We start from the raw sequence: 16826 nt of genomic DNA, 5'->3' as shown, positions 1-16826 counted from the left end.
CAAGACCGCCGGGCGGAAGTGAAGGGCCGCGAGAGAGCCGCGCTCCCGGAAGTAAGCGCCGTCTCTCTAGCAACGCGTGGAGGGCGGAGCGGTGGCTAAGACCTCTTGGCGTGCGCAGGCCTTGCTGACGCCGGAGGGAGCACCCCTGTTTTGTTTTGTTTTTTTTTTTTTTTTGCTTATTGGCCTTTGCTACTGCAACCTGGTTTTTCTACTGAGATAATGCGGCTGTTTATTTAAAGTGCCTGTTGTTCTGTTGCCTATTAGTCAATTGGTTCTACCGAGACTCGTTCTGACAGGATTGGCTGATGGTCCTGTCAGTCTCCAGGCAGGAACTAATGAGTTTCAGACACCTCTGGAAAATATTACTCTGAGCCCCTTCGTGCTGAAATGAAGAGTTCTGGAGAAAATCGGAGTTTCGGTAGGTTTCGGAGCTTGTAGGCTTTTCTCACGGAGAAATGTGTAACAGGGCTGTCTACACATTAGAATCACTTGGGGAGTTTTGATCCCTCTAGGGTAGGACCTGGGCATCACACTTACATTTCCCAAGCCGCCCCCACCCCCACGAGACTCTAATGTGCAAACAAGATTGACAATTACTGCTTTTGTGCTTCTCTGGAACAAGAAATTTACCAAGGAAAAGATAAACATAAATCAATAAGTAGTTTCGGATCTCAACACTAGTCTATTTTAAGCTAATTAAGCGTTGATTTTTTTTTAAGTTAATAACAAACTGCTGTTTTCTATTCAGTTAAGCTAAATGTCTGTGTTTTAATAAGAAGGTAATCAATCTAATATGTCAATAAAGAGCTTCGCAGAACTATGAAAAACTACCTAATAATATCAGAAGGTAAACAATGGGAAAACAAGCATTCATGATTCCTTGTACTAGAACTCTGCCTAGCCTGGAAAGAAGTAACTGGCTCCACGTGGACTTCACAGTTTGTTAGGTGATGCAGAAGCGTGAGAACCATTGTTTGGAGACCAACAGGGAAAAGCACTGTATGAAGTAATGACACTCTCTGATCGCCCTTTTTTGGCTGCTCTACTCTTGCTCTATTTTAGCCCAAAGTGTGTAAACTTGAGGTTCACAAGCTGTATTTGACCAACAAATATGCTTTGTTTATTTTGGACAGTATTGGCAGCCTTTTGTGGTTGAAAACAAAAACTTAGTTGCCAACATTTAAAACAAGATATTTTACATAAGAATCTAGATTATCAACTTCTCTTGAAAATGCTGACTATCTAGCAACACCAGGCTTGTATTCTTGCATGGCCACACTGCTTAGGGCTGAGTAGTTCTTTTATTCCCATTTGCTATGATCCTCACCATACATTATCACTTCCCTGACTAGCTGAATTTCATTTGAGTATTATCACCTGTGTGTTGTATTGTGCTGTCAATCCCTGAAACTAAGTGAACATTGTTGGTTGCCTACTCAGCATGCATTTCCCCGCTCTCACCTTTTAGAACACAACCAGGATTTTATTCATATCATTATTTGTATCTATTTAGCCCCCTTTATTCTATATGTCTTGAGGGAAGCTGATTTCATTTCCTTTTCTAAGGATTGTCTTAATATAAATAGTCCCATTCCTCAAGCCAAAGTCCCAGTCTTAACAATCGGGGTGAATTGCTTAGAATACTAAAACCAAAGAAGTTTACATGTTTTTTGAATCTTTTGTGAGGCCTGAAACCATTGGAGCCTTCTTGCTACCCAGCTTGATAATGAAACCAACACAGGGATGTTAAGAAGACAGAGAACTATCTCAGGGATGTTAAATAACAAAATTCCACACTAAGCAGCTAGAATAATGCTTGGGGAGAAGGTTCTAACTGCAATAAGGTTAGGTATTAAGTCTTGCTTTTAGCACAAATGACTCCATTTTTGGACCCGTCGTTTCTTTTTTAACAGGAAAATGGTGCCAGATCAACTCAAGTGGGACACCTCTACCACCACCCACACTTCAGAGTGCTAGAGAAGAAAGCAGACCTTTATACAACCTTTCAATTCTCACCATGAGATAACCAGATTCTCCAGCTACTGGAGAGATCCATCTTTTCCAAAAGCCCCAGTCGTCTGACACCTTCCCAATAGCCTGCCCTGATCCAAAGAGGTAGCCTCACCCTAGAGAATTGGGAAAATGGCATAGATGAAAGGGAGGGTGCCCGAGACCTCTTTCATTGATCATGTTCCCCATTTCTTACCAGCTGCCACCTGTTCACCATCTTAATCAAGAGAAAAAGGGATAGCCCTGGAACAGTAAGTTTGGCCCTTACTCCTAAGCGGCCAAACATTTGCCATGAGATATGAATCCTTACTATTTTATACCGCTTGTGTTCGAAAGTTCTAATTGCCAGTATCAACAACATGATAATTTAAGTACCGTAGTAATAATCCTTTTTTTTAAAAGGAGCAAACAAAGTCATAAAGATTTCAAGTGATTTTTCCAAGTTAGTTAATGAATATTTGTCAAAGGACCCAAGTCTTCAGACTTGCTGCCCATCTTTGTTAACTACACAGTTCTGCCACAAGGTGGCAGCAGGTGATATACTTTCACCCCCAGTTCTCTTCTAAAGCTTTGGTTGCAAAGTACTGTATTTTGTGGTCCTATCTTAGCTCTTAGAAACCTGAACAGCTACTCAGGGTGAACTTAATGCTTTCATAAAGGACAAAATTAAGATATTCTGGATTTTCTTTAACCATTTTGTCTATGCTCCCTGAGAATGTTCTGCTGTAAGATTGTTATTATATCTTCATGCATTCTGATATTCCATGAACTCTGGATTGGGTAATTTGTGTGCTAAACATAACTCTAGAAGTCCTTTATTTATTCTTGTTTGTAGACAAGTTGTATTTTATCTAGAATAACATCACTTGTTAAACAGAAACATACAGAATCCATGGCCCCTGCTCTAGACCTAGTGAGTCAGAATCTCCAGGGGAAATCTCTCTAAAAATGCAAGTTCTCACTTTTGTAATTATGCCCCCTCTCTGGGTATGTTTGAGGACCACTGCTCTAACTGACTGTATCCATCCCTGCCTGACAGTTCTACAGAAATATCCCCGTCCTCTTTTCCTCAGCCTCCCTCACCTTATAGCCATTCCCCATTGCCACATCTTTCTCCTTCTCCTCACCTGCTTCCTCCTCCCCAGATCACCTGGCCCACTATGCTACGCCATGCCCAGGCCTCTTACTTTGTGATTTCTGGGGACCATGATCATGGCTTAGTCCAAGGAGCCAAAGCCAAGCCTCTCATCCTAAGACAGTAAGGATGGGGAGTCCCAGCAGGGTCTGTGGAAGCATAACAGCTGATATGTAGTCACAAATTGTCAGAAAAGCCCCACTTCTCCTAGAAAGTTGTGTTGTGTCTCTGTTACAGTCAGAGAAATGGTCTTATATGTTTTTATGCTATGTGACATTTTATGTTGAGGTTACAAATAGTTTTATAGTTTAGACTTTCTTTATGTATTTGTTCTGGCTACGACTCCCTCATTAGAGGATGAGACTTTGGAAAGCAGAAGCCCTGCTGTGTAGGGCTTCACTTCTCACTGGATAGGTCCGCAGTTTCATATTGCTACTACTGGGTAACTGACAATCTGCCTGGCCTTGGAGGAGAAAGAACGGTACGACTGAAATGCTGGCATTAGGCGTTGAGGTAGGGGTAGGGGGAGTGTAATTACAAAGGTAAGATTTAGCATTTTCATTTCCAATAGCATAGTATTTGTCAAACTGGGCAAGCATGAACTTAGGTTTTCATGGCCTTGAAGGACAAGGGGGGCGGGAGACAAAGCCAGGAACTATCAAGGTTGGGTGCCTATTGGAGACCCCTCCCCATAAGGGTAAACTAGAAATAACTCTTCTAACACCCAAGGGACTGAAAGAAAATTATCTGTCTCAAACCTTCATATAAATATTTTTGCTGACTGACGTGGAATTCCAGAAGGCACTTAGAAGGAGTTTCAGAGAATCCAGAGAGGTGGAGGAAGGCTACATAAAGGCCATAGGCAAAGCCAGAGAGAAATAAGAGACTATTCCTTATTGAAATCTTCAGGAGACAGACTCTGAGATGGAGATTTGTGTGCAAGAGGTTTAATACCTAAGGGATGTAAAGGAAGCAGGATGAGGCAGAAGAAGTTGGACTGTGTTGCTGTCACAACAAAGGCCTCTCTTGGTATCACAGCTAGCTCTAGAACCAAGAAAGCCTTTCAGAGTTGCCCCAAACTGAGGCAAGGAGGCCAGGCTTTTATACCCCTACATCAGTCAGTCATTGGATGCTGATATCGGAGTGGCCTGGGGCTTGAACGAGGTGGCTTTCTTCAGCCAAGGGCAAACTCTGGAGGGAAACTCAGCTCAGTGCTGTCAACATACAACATTCCCAGCATCTGGGGAAAATAAGTTCTTCATTTCTAAAGTGGGGTGTGGATGACGTTGACAACACAACACAGCACCCACTGGATGAGCAAAGAATAGAGAGAACCAGTGCTGGAGGTCCTAGAGCTGTGACAGAGTCTTGCTAAGAGGCACAGAGGTCTGGGGCTCCCACTTCTGCAAAAGAAAGTGTGGAGTCTTGCTGAAAAGCGGTCCTACTCCTAGCACACAGCACTCCCTTGATCCTTTCAGATAACGGTTTATATGGAGATTATTGTATTTTACTCTGAAATTATGGCTTTTTACTCCTGCAGAGAGAAGAATGGAAAAGCCCATTTCCCAAAACTTCCAATAACCCAGTACTGTGGACTGCATCGTGGCCCCTTCAACTCATATGTGACCTCCAATGTGATGGTATTTGGAGATGGGGGCCTATGTTGGGAGTGGGAAGTCAAAACCATCTATAGACTTTACAAACAAAATGCCATTGAGATGTTTATATAGTGCATTACATTTATAGAATAATTTAGGGGGAAATGAACATTTTCTAATGTTCATTAGTCTTCCTAGCCAGGAACACATCATGTTTCTCCATTTTCTCAAGTCTTCCTTTTTGTTTCAGTAAAGTTTCACGGTTTTCTTTTCATAAGCCTTTCATGTTACTTATTAAGTTTATACCTAGATAGTCCATAGGTTTTGTTGCTATTGAGAATGACTTTTAAAGTATATTTTCCAATTGGTTATAAGTGCTATACAGACAGCATGCACGCTCGCTCGCTCGCTCTTTCTCTCGCTCTATATATATATTGCAGTTGACTTGTCTTACAAAACTATCTTGTTTATTCTCTTGGATTCCTTTTTTTGGGTGGAGAACCATCATATCATCTGCAAATAATGACAGTTTTCTTGGTTCCTTTTCAATATTTTTACATTTTCTTATTATATTTAGAAGAGAATGATAATACTGAAGATTCCCTACCTCGTGTATTTTTTTCCAGCTAAGTGTATTTCCCCTCCACGTATATTTTCAGTCCATGAAGATCACCTTATATACTGCCTTTCAGAAGTTAACAGCTGTTAGCTTGTATCATATGACCCTCATTTATTAATCACCATACCCCATGTGGGTTACCCCTCTAAATCATCTCTGTCTTTTAAGATGTAATTCAAGTCTCTTTTCCTTTGATTAGGACTTTCCAGATCATGTTCCAGGTTCTTTTGCTGAAACCCATCAGCTCTGACAATAGAAGTAGTGTTAAAACTTGAGAAGGAAGCATCCCCTAAGGAAGGCTGGCTGGGGAGCATAAAGCTACCACCCCAGGTGGTACAATGTAAGTGAAGCCACTTTATTTCCCATTCTAGGGCAAACAGAAAAGTGACTAGAGTTTCAGGACCCCATAGGTGAGCAGGGACTAAAGAAAATACTCATTATCCAAACTTATATGTAATGTTCTAACCAAAATGCCCATTTGTTAATTATTTCAACAAGACCAGAATTTTCATTCTCTGGTCATTAATTTCTCTCCTTGTAGCTGGTCTGTGCATGAAGCCACATTTATAGATAATCAGAAGTCTACTTTGTGAACCTGGAATCAAAACAAGCAGGATTTGATATGTTATTCTATGATATCTATCAAGAGGGGCTGACTAAATGGTACAGCTTCACAGTGGGAAACATACCTAAATGTATAGTGCTAAGAGGAAACACCATGACAGTGTAAATACTACGATCTCATTTTCATTTAAAAAAAAAGAGTAAGCAATATTATATAATTAAAATTTCCTAAGAGAGCAGAGCTTAAATGTTCTTACCAAAATATCTGTGTGTGTGTGTGTGTGTGTGTGTGTGTGTGTGTTGTTTAATTCAATAATCATTATCCCAGCCCAGGGTAATTGTGCTTCCTTGTTCAGCTCAATACCTCTGAGCACAAATTCGGGGCAGTTAGGTTTCCAGGCACCACCCCCACTTTGGGTTTATAGGAAACCCAAGAGAGTACACATGGACAGAGATCAGGCATCTTCCCCGATGGACAGTCAAGACTTATGAAATGCATCCTTGAAATCCAAAGAATCTGCATCACGTCATACTCACATTGCAAGTAGGATCTTAATTTCAGCAAACCACATCGTATCACATCAAATATTGTTCATGTGAATCTTGTCTGACTTTATATTGAATTTGTAATTTGATTTTTTAGCTATGTAAGCATATGACATATATATCAAGATTGAGTTGATATATTTTTAACTAACATTATAATAAAAATAATTTATATAAGCACTAGGTGGTCCATGAGAAATTTGTTTTCCTTTAGACAGGTATCTGTATATTATTTAAGTTTGAAAAATACTATTTATTATTAATTGTACATATACTGTGTGGCTCATGATTGTTATTTATTTCTAGTCCTTTTCATTCCCTATCTTTTAAATTATTCTGAGATCAATAAAGGAGAATTGATATCAATATAGCTGGCATAGTATATCAATTTAAATATTCATTGACTAACAAACTACATGTATTAAGATGTTACTCACAGTCATTTGGATACATTCAGTTATGAATTTTTGGTGGCAGAAGGTGTGGCCAAATCCAGTTAAAAGGAGGGCTTGTAGCAGTAGCCTGCAGCTGGGAACCCGTGAATATTTAGAATCTTGCCTTACTGGCACCCCTTCTCCACCTCAGAGGAAGAATAAGGCTGACAACACTGATGACCAACTCAGGTACAGTTACTGCAGTCGTGCTTTGGAATGGGTCTCTAGACAGTTAAGATACATATCTCAGGAAGAATTTAATTATCCCAGGTTCTTGCATCTTTCCATACATAGAGAAGCACTAAAATCATTAATTTGAGATATCTGTTCTTTGTGATTAACAGTGAGAAAACTGTCTGGTCTCTGCCATCTGGAAGGTACATATTACAGTGTACACAGGCATCCAGTCAAATATACCGGGATTCTGAGCCATCTATCTCTTTGTCTGGCCATGCCAGCTCTCAGGGAAATTTGTTGTTAAGTGGTCCTAGTCCATAAGGGGCCCTTTGTCATCTCAGCCCTCCTTGCATCTGCCTTGCAACAAAGGCCTTTACTTTCTAGACTTTTTGTAGGGGAGTAAATTTTATATATCTTGTGAGTGCTGCATCCTTTGCACTCTCTTGTATCTTATTGATTTGAGTTCCAGATGAAAGATCCTTTAAATTATAATAAACTTCTAAATTGGGAACATTTTTACAGAGCTCTCACCTTAAATAGCTGTTTATTGGTACTTATGGAAAGACAAGATTAAAAGATAGACACAAAGAAGTATAACCTTAGGTCAAGGGTTTAACCTTTCCCCCCAGGGAGAATAGCATTAGGAGAGATACCTCCAAAATTGTTACTCACCAGCCCTGGAGTTTGGAAGAGGAAAGGTTGGAGAGTAATTGCCCAAAGTGAGTCAGTCCCATCTATTTCCTCACCTTCTTATAAAGACCTTGGCCCTGCCCTGATCATAATCTTGAGGATACCTGTGTCAGAACTCTGAGTCATCAAAGCTTATAGGCACAGGCCAGATTTGCCCCAAAGCAGTAGGAAGGGCAAGGACACAATCCCCACAGTTCTTTTCCTGTTTTATCCCCCTATACCAGAGCCTGGCTACCTCCTGCCCCTAATCCAAAGCCCTCACCCCACACACAAAAACCAGTTAAAAATAGCCTCCTATCCCACCACAAGTTCCCTCCATGTCTCGTTTCCTCCAGGATTGCTCTCAATGGAGGGAACCAGCAGTGGGGCTAGTTCAGCATCTTGGGTGGAACAAGAGCAGAACCATCTCCATAGCCAACCCATCTCCTCTCTCCCCTTTCTCCAGCTGCTATTTATCTTGCAAAATTTTGTTCTTACCTCCGCAGCCACTCATCCCCTTACTAACATTGCCTTTACTCCATTCACTCTCCAACCTCCTCCAGTGTGGCTTTGGCCCCCAACACTGTACTGAGAAACTGCTGTAATAAGCATCATGATAGACTCCGGGCATGTTGCTAAATCCATTTTGTGTTCTCATCTTTAACACTTTGACACAACTGATCAGTCCCTCCTTGAAGAAACTTCTCTTGGCTTCTGTGTCACTGTCACATTGTTTTGCTTTTCTTCCTGCCTCAAAGACTCATTCTTTTCAGGCTCATTTGCTTCCTTCCTCCACCATCATCCACCCACTAGATGTTGTGGGGCCCTAAGCACTCAGCTAGCCAAAGAGGGCAGATAGTGAAGAGGGTCCTTCTAATCACTTCCACTCACTTCATACCAATCAGAGAGATCTTTCAAAAACGCAAATGGATGATCATTACCTCCTGTTTAACATCATTCAATGGCTTCCCATACACTTGGAATAAAATATAATCTTGTGTCTATGACTCATAAGATCTTGCATAGTGATCACTCTCCCCACCTGTTCATTAAGCTCCAACTCTTTTCAGCCTCAGAGCTTTCTCTTTTACTTACTGCTGTATCTCCAGAACTTACAGTATTGCCTGACAAATAGTAGGCGCTTGTGGGAGGCTAAATAATGTCTCCTAAAGACACCTACATCCTAATCTCTGGGCCCGGTAAATGTGCTACCTTAAATGTCAATAGACTTTGTGGATTTGATTATGTTAAAGATTTGAGAAGGGAGTGCTATGGTCTGAATGTTTTTGTGCCCCTAAAATTCATATGTTGAAGTCCCAGCCCCTAAGGTGAAGGCATCAGGAGTTGGGGCCTTTGGGAGGTGATTAGGTCATAAAGGGAGAGCTCTTATGACACACAGAATAAGAGAGATGGAGAGAAGGGAATACATGAAGATATTAATAATTGTTTAATCTGACTTAGATTTTGATTTATACTTTTAGGAAGTGTTGATTTTTACTTAATCATATCTGTAGTTTTTTTACAATGAGCATGAATTATTTGTAAAATAAACTTTAAAACAGAAAATACGGCAACCAAGTATAACCTATTTTTAGAATGACCGGGAAGTTGTTGACAAGAGCTTGACAAAAATATGAGAGGAACATAGATTCCAATCACTGCGGCATAGAGGCTTAATACAATTGGGGTGAGAGGAATTAATAACCAACACAAATTAGGCAACCAAAATTATTGCTAAGAGATATGGACATGGGAGTCCCCAATAAAAAGGCAGCATTCTGACTCACCTGTCCCTCAAACTCTGTTATGCTGCTTTTCTTTTAATTGAAGTTCAGTCAGTTACAGTGTGTCAATTTGTGGTGTACAGCACAATGTCCCAGTCATGCATATACATACGTATATTCGTCTGATATGCTTATGATTCCTATTTCTGAATTTTTGACCCAGTATCTTCAGCCTCCCTGAGAGAGTAAAACAACCCTTCTTAGTTAGGTAAGTGACTTTTCAACCCTGGGAAAGTTTATAATTAAGTACAGAGAAAATAAATTAAGCACATAGTATTAATACTTTCATTTAATTCAGGAAAATCTGAGTATGCTTACAATGTTCAAGAAAATCTGGTTGTTAGTCTTATAATTAAGTCGAAAGATGTAGAAGAATTTGACTTAATCTGGAAACTGCATTGAAAGTTACAAGATTTTGGGAGGCATTCTATACAGAAATGTACTTAATGCTCTAAAGTTGTTTAAATACTTAGGTTTTGCTTGTGAAAGTGTTGAGTTTACCGTCAGGTATTGGAAACATGTAAAACAATTAAAATATTTAAATATACAAATGTAATTTGAAATTAATTTTTTAAACCTACTTATTTGCATATATAACTATTAGATTTATAAATAGAAAAACAAACTTATGAAATAAAGCTAGCTTTAAAAAAGACAGGTTTAAAAAATTTCAGTATTAACATATTGACTTAATTTTCAATCCATGTAATTGTAGGTAATTCTTTCTAAGCAGAAAAGCCATCCCCTCTTATTATCATAACTAAATACAGCAATAATAAAATGAAACAATCTCAGGTTTAAAAAATATGATATGTATATCATACTTAAATATGAAATTTTAAAAGATATATGCCAATCAAAAAAAAAAAAGCTCAATTTGACATCCCCCTAGAAACTTGAATAATTTATTACTTGTGAAAGCTGGGTCTAAAATGAATTAGATTGAACCTACAAGAACATCAGGCAATAAAAATAAAATCAGACTTGTAGCAAAAATACTGTATTGTATTTCTTTAAGCAACTATTGCTTCCAGATATTAAAAAAACAACTGTAGTCCCCATCTGATACAAGGCTGCCTCAGAGGGCAATACGCATGGGTGATGTCCAGACTTACTACTAAAGAGTTCCTTCATTTGCTAATTCATTCACTCATTTCAAAATTATCCATTATAAATAATCCATGTGTGAGAAGACAGCTCCATGCCCACATGGGGAGTTCATTTTCCAGAGAGGTAATCCTGCCTTGGAAGGGGATATTGGCAGAGGCCAGGTTATGAATGGCCTTAAGTGTCATGCAAATGATACTTTAACCAGGTGGAGTGTTTAAAGTGGAGAGAAACCTGATTCGGTTTATATTTTTAGAAAACTCACTGGGTAGCCCTTTGGGGGTTTGTTTAGAGGCCAAAAGACCAAAGAGCCTGAGACTGAATAGGAGGCTATTACCAAATGAGTCATGTCTGTGGGTATCCATCTATGCTCTGCTGTCAAAAAGTCAGGTGAGTGGAGAAAGTGAAATGACTATTCATAGATTCAAAATGTTAGTTCTGGCTAACCAAAGTTTTACTTTAATAAAATAGATTAAAATATCTACTTTTGGATTTACCCAGCAGGGTCTCTGCTTTGGGGTTTTTTGTTTGTTTGTTTGTTTGTTTGTTTGTTTGTTTGTTTCTCTTTTGTGAAATGGGAAGAATCACAAGATTAGGTGATGGCCAGAGGTTAGTTACCATGACAACACTTCCATGCTGTGAGTGATGAGCAACTGGAGATACTTCTCCCTGTGGGCAAAGAAGGAAACCAAGCATGTTCAGGTAAGTTCTAGGCACGTCTCAGGACTAAAGCGTGTCTTTGATGAAATGCTCATAATGTTTTGGTAAAGTAACAATTTCAAAAAGTAAGGGTTTAAAATTTCCTATAATTATGAAAAGAAAATGTTTCTGTTTCTATAACTAATGAGAAATGCAACAACCGGACTCATTTCTGCAATGAGCCCGCCAATACCTCTTTCTCAGAGTGCTGAAAAAATTAACGTGGGGGGTTTCTAACCATGTTCTGGAACTATGCAAGTCTCTCTTTATCCTTTGACAGACCCTCTTTATAAAGATTACTTCAATTTCTCCTTGTACCCTCTGTCCCAATACATTTGATAGGGTGAGAATTTTTTAAAAAAATTTAAGGCCAATATCTCCTTTTCCCATAAGGGCCAAATTAATCTTGAGATACTGAACGTTTCTGATAACTCATTTACACAACAACTGGAATTCCGAATTCTAGCATTATAACAGACAATCAAACCAATACTAAATTGTTAGAATCTGTTGCTCCTAATTTACGGTCACAATCTTTTAATGACATTGATCTCATTCATTCAGCTCCATCCATTAAAATTCAGATGGGTGCCTCCAAACTCTTACCTAATATTAAGCAATATCCTCTAAGAGCAGAGGCCCTTGAAGATTTTAATCCCATAGTAGAGGCACACATTGCAAGGGCCTTATTATTCCATGTACTAAGCCTTGTGACACTCCAATCCTTCTTGTCCACAAACCAAATAGGCAGGGATGGAAGTTTGTTCAAGACCTCACAGCTATCCACAACTCGTTCCATGATACCCTATTACATCTAACCCACACACAATTCTTAATTCCATTCCTACAGACAGGGCCTTCTTTACTGTTAGAGATTTATTTAATGCTTTTTTTTTTTAGCATCCCTGTTGACTCAGAAAGTCAATACCTTTCCACCTTCACTTGGGAAGGCTGACAACACATCTGGACTGTTAGGCTATGCTGAAAGTCCACCCTATTTCTCCCAACTACTTAAGCAGGATTTGGCTAATGTAGTTTTCCCTCAAGGATCTACATGTTACAATATGCTGATTATATTCTCCTTTGCTCCTTCTCCAAGGAACAATAATTCAAGACAGTCTTTTCCTTTTGACTCAGCGCTAATAGGACATATAGTTTCTTTTAAAAAACAAACAAAAAAACCTCCAATTTGTTAAAACTTAGGTTAAATATTTAGGACATCTAATAACACCTCAGTGGTTAGTGCTGGACCCTAACAAGATCCTGGGAATCATTCATTTCCCTCTCCCTAAAACCAGAAGGTAACTACGAGGGTCTCCAGGGTTGGCAGGATACTGCTGAACCTGGATTCCAAATTTTCCTTTGTGTGCTCAATATTTATATGCCCTGTTAAAGGAACATGAGTTGAATCCAGTTACCTGGCCAGGAGTATCTGAATCTGTCTTGCAGGCTGTAAAACATGAATTAGTAAGAGCCCACCTTTCAACTATTTTCTCCCCTACCTTTTTTGTCTGTGAATGAGAAGGAACTGCTTCGCAGTCCACTAATGTGGGGACCATCGAGGACCAATCCTGCTGCTAGGAAACTCCCTCTTTATTTATGCGTAGTCTCTGCTGCGGCCCGCCTACTCAAAGCAATGGACGACAATGCCGTGGGTCCCCCTTTAAGAGTCTATGTGCCACACTCAGTAGAAGTTTTTTTTTAATTAAAGTGTATTTGATATACAATATTGTGTTAGTTAAAAGTTTATGGCAAAGTGATTCAGTTACTTATATGTATTTTTCAGATTCTTTTCCAATATAGGTTATTATAAGATATTAAATATAATTCCCTATGCCAAACAGTAAATCCTTGCTGCTTATCTATTTTATGTATAGTAGTCAGTAGAAGCACTTTTAAACTTTCACATACTCAGTATCTTTCTGTCAGTAGACTCACATCTTATGAGATTTTGTTACAGACCCTTTCCAGTCGGGCCTCAACAAGTGTCCACCTAAAACAGTATGGAGATTCCTCAAAAGACTAGGAATAGACTTACCGTATGACCCAGGAATCCCGCTCCTGGGCATATACCCAGAAGGCACCCTACTTCAGGATGACACCTGCACCCCAATGTTCATAGCAGCACTATTTACAATAGCCAAGACATGAAAACAGCCTAAATGCCCATCAACAGATGACTGGATAAAGAAGATGTGGTATATTTATACAATGGAATACTACTCAGCCATAAAAACTGACAACATAATGCCATTTGCAGCAACAGGGATGCACCTGGAGAATGTCATTCTAAGTGAAGTAAGCCAGAAAGAGAAAGAAAAATACCATATGAGATCACTCATATATAGAATCTAAAACAAAAACTAAAAACAACAAAAACAAAGCATAAATACAAAACAGAAATAGACTCATAGACATAGAATACAAACTTGTGGTTGCCAAGGGGGCAGAGGGTGGGAAGGGATAGACTGGGATTTCAAAATTGTAGAATAGATAAACAAGATTATACTGTATGGTACAGGGAAATATACACAAGATCTTATGGTAGTTCACAGAGGAAAAAAATGTGACAATGAATGTATATATGTTCATGTATAACTGAAAAATTGTACTCTACACTGGAATTTGACACAACATTGTAAAATGATTATAAGTCAATAAAAAATTTAAAAAAACAAACAAAAAAACAAGTGTCCACCTGTACAGTGGCGTTTAAATGAGACCGAGTTCCATTCAGAAGCAAAGGAAACCTCAGTTGTTTGATAAAAGAATGGGGAGGTACCAGCTTGCGCCCTGGAGTGCAGGCTCTTCCCTGCAAATGCAGGCCATGGGCGGGGCTACTTCATAGGATCCTGGGGGGGAGGGGGCGGAGCTCTCGCGGGACAGGTGCAGCAGCTGTGTTGTTCACACTCCAGGTCGCAGTGCCCGGAGCCTCCGCTCGCGGCACGCCGCCGCCATCTTGAACTGGGTGTCGTGCACAGAGCTTCTGCAGGGAGCTGAGGTGTTGGCACAACCCTTTGGCACTGGGAACGCTGGTCTGAACTGCCAGGCGTGAGGCCTCTGCATGTGGCACCTTGCGAGCAAGTGAAACTAGACTAAGCACAAAGGAAAAGGAAAAAAAAAAAGGTTAGACTTTACTTAATTACCCACATTCTGTTTTTGTTTTCCAGGAATTGTCTGTGGGCTTTGCCGGAGCCAAATCTCTCTGCTGCCTTTTGTCCCGCTCCTCATTCTTATAGGGCGCTGAGGAGAAAATTCCGTCTTTTGACTTCAGCGGGAAAATCTGACTTCCTGCTGAGTTTAGGCGTCGTCATAACCTCCCCCCTCCCCAGGGGAGAGGAGCAGAGCTTCTCCCCAGCCGCTTTTAGATGTATTTGGTTGTCCCCAGGCGTCAGCCCTGACTGTTCCTATCCCTGAGCCACCGCTATTTGTGTAACCTTTTGGAGACAAATTTAAGATACATGACCCAAATGTTAGCAACAGAATAATGGTCACATGTCACATTCTCCTAAAAATGAAGGTATCTAGGCCTGGCAAAAGCATGCCCTGATGTTGAGACTCCCTGCCGTGGCCTATTCCTGGCCACGCTTTTGTTTTTTGAAAGAGAAACTTCAGGTCAGAGGGGTTCACTCAAGTAGTCAAGGGGATCTGTTGCCCCAGGTTGTCTCTCTGGAGGCTGGGGCTAAGGGACCCTCTTCACTTGAGTGTGAGGTACCCATGGAATGATCCCCTGCAACTTCAGGGCAGGGTGGAGGTTTAGCGTTGTGGGACACAACAGGGCAGTTGGTCAGTGAGCCAGTAACACACGGGTTGGTAAAAGAATTTATCAGAGATTAAGTATGGGAATAAAGGAGTTTATTAAAGTTATGTTGCCATAGACAGCCACGGGCCACGCGGTGGGTGGGGAGGGGTGCCTGCATGAGCACCAGGGGGCTGGTTGTTGGGGTGTTTTATGAGGTCTGCTCACAAGGTGCCTGATCAGCTCCTGGGCAAGTCTGATTGTAGATGAGATAAGAGGTTTAGGGTCTGTGTCATTTGACTCTGATTAGGTGGGGTGAAGCAAGCCAGCCTGAGCTATCATGAGATTATTATCCAGGGCTATTAGTTTGTTAGGGGAAACACCCCCAGTAAAGAATGTACTTTATCTATTGAGGGATCACAGGCAGACGTCTGAGACCCAGAAGTGGGGGTCACTGGACTTTGAAGGACGTCACATGTCCCAAAATTTAGGATCTCAGCTAAGGTCAGTTCTAACAGGGAATGCTCCTTTCCAGCCAGAAAATGTGTCTACTAGCACAAAAGATTTCTGAAATTGCCTAGGACTCTTGGCATGACAGTGAAATAAACCTGCCAATATTCTCTGGATATGTTCCCCTGGTCTGATTGGGCCTTATCTGGGGTTCCCGGGGGGGGGGGTGTCTGGTGTTGGGGTTGTTCATTGTGCAGGTGGGACATATCTCAACTATCTGACTGATTATACTTTCCATGTCAGGTGTTATCATGACCGCAGCTAACCAATTATACAGGGCTTCCCTCTTGAAGTGAGTTCCTTGATGAGCCTCCCTGATGGCTTGACAAGCTGCAGTTTGGGGAAAGAAGTATTGCCCATGTTCATTAACTAGCCACCCATGGCCTCCTAGATCTCAACTGAAGTCCCATTTCTGGGCTTTGTCCAGTTCTTCCTTTGTATAGATTGGAGAGTAATGGGATGGATCTGACCTCTTAGGTATGAGGAGAAATTGCCAAGTTAGTGGTTCTAGGGCAGCCCTTTTGGCGGTTGCATCTGCCTGTTGTTTCCCTTTATTACCTCTGAATTCCCTTTTTGATGACCCCTACAGCGAATCACTGTTACTTATTTTTGGAAGCTGCACTGCCTCTGGGAGATTCAGTATGATTAAGCCATGTTTCACCTGCGTATTCTCCACAGTAAGCATAATTCTTTCCTTCAAAATAGCCTCATGTGCATGCTGGATGGCATACTCATACCAAGAGTCTGTGTAAACTTTAAAATCTTCCCTGTCTGGAGCGCTCAGTCTTGGGTGACCGCTATCAGCTTTGACTTTTAGGCTGAAGTCTTAGGGGATAAGCTTGCTTCTATGACTTGGGTCTAGGAGTGTTGCCCAAAGATCGGCCGCCATCCCTGATGAGCCAAATAACTCAGAGAGAAGGTCTTGGAACTTAGAAGAAAAGAGGCAATTTTATTGCTTTGCCGGGCAAAGGAGACTCTCAGCAGGCTAGTGCCTTCAAAACTGTGAACCCACCTTGGAGATGGGATGGGGTGGTTATATAGCCATAGCTCAAACAATACAGCATCGATAACAATCAACAGAATCACTCTCTCATCAGAAGACAGAATGGAGTCATGATGCCTCCAGGCGACCAGTTAGCAGTTAGATTTCTTTATCTCGTAAGCACTCAAGGTGTGGTCTTCTTGGTAATTCAGGCTATTTTGTAAGATTATAGTCCTGTGACCTTCTCCTTGGA

At 40.7% G+C, this 16826-nt stretch overlaps 1 long non-coding RNA gene across 2 annotated transcripts; it reads left to right on the top strand.

Moving 5' to 3' along the window:
• The first annotated feature begins 57 nt into the window (after positions 1-57).
• Positions 58-15696, top strand: LOC141577473 (uncharacterized). Of its 2 annotated transcripts, none has more exons than XR_012506471.1 (3): positions 58-418; positions 4686-11345; positions 14513-15696. It is a non-coding gene; the product is annotated as an uncharacterized LOC141577473 (long non-coding RNA). The 2 variants fall into 2 exon arrangements; XR_012506472.1 differs by having other exon boundaries at positions 13303-15696.
• The last annotated feature ends 1130 nt before the right edge of the window (positions 15697-16826 follow it).

This window comes from Camelus bactrianus, chromosome 4 (genome assembly GCF_048773025.1).
Source record: "Camelus bactrianus isolate YW-2024 breed Bactrian camel chromosome 4, ASM4877302v1, whole genome shotgun sequence".
Classification (NCBI taxonomy): Eukaryota; Metazoa; Chordata; class Mammalia; order Artiodactyla; family Camelidae; genus Camelus; species Camelus bactrianus.
Note: the sequence above shows the minus strand (reverse complement) of the source record. Positions and strands in the feature narration are given on the sequence as shown.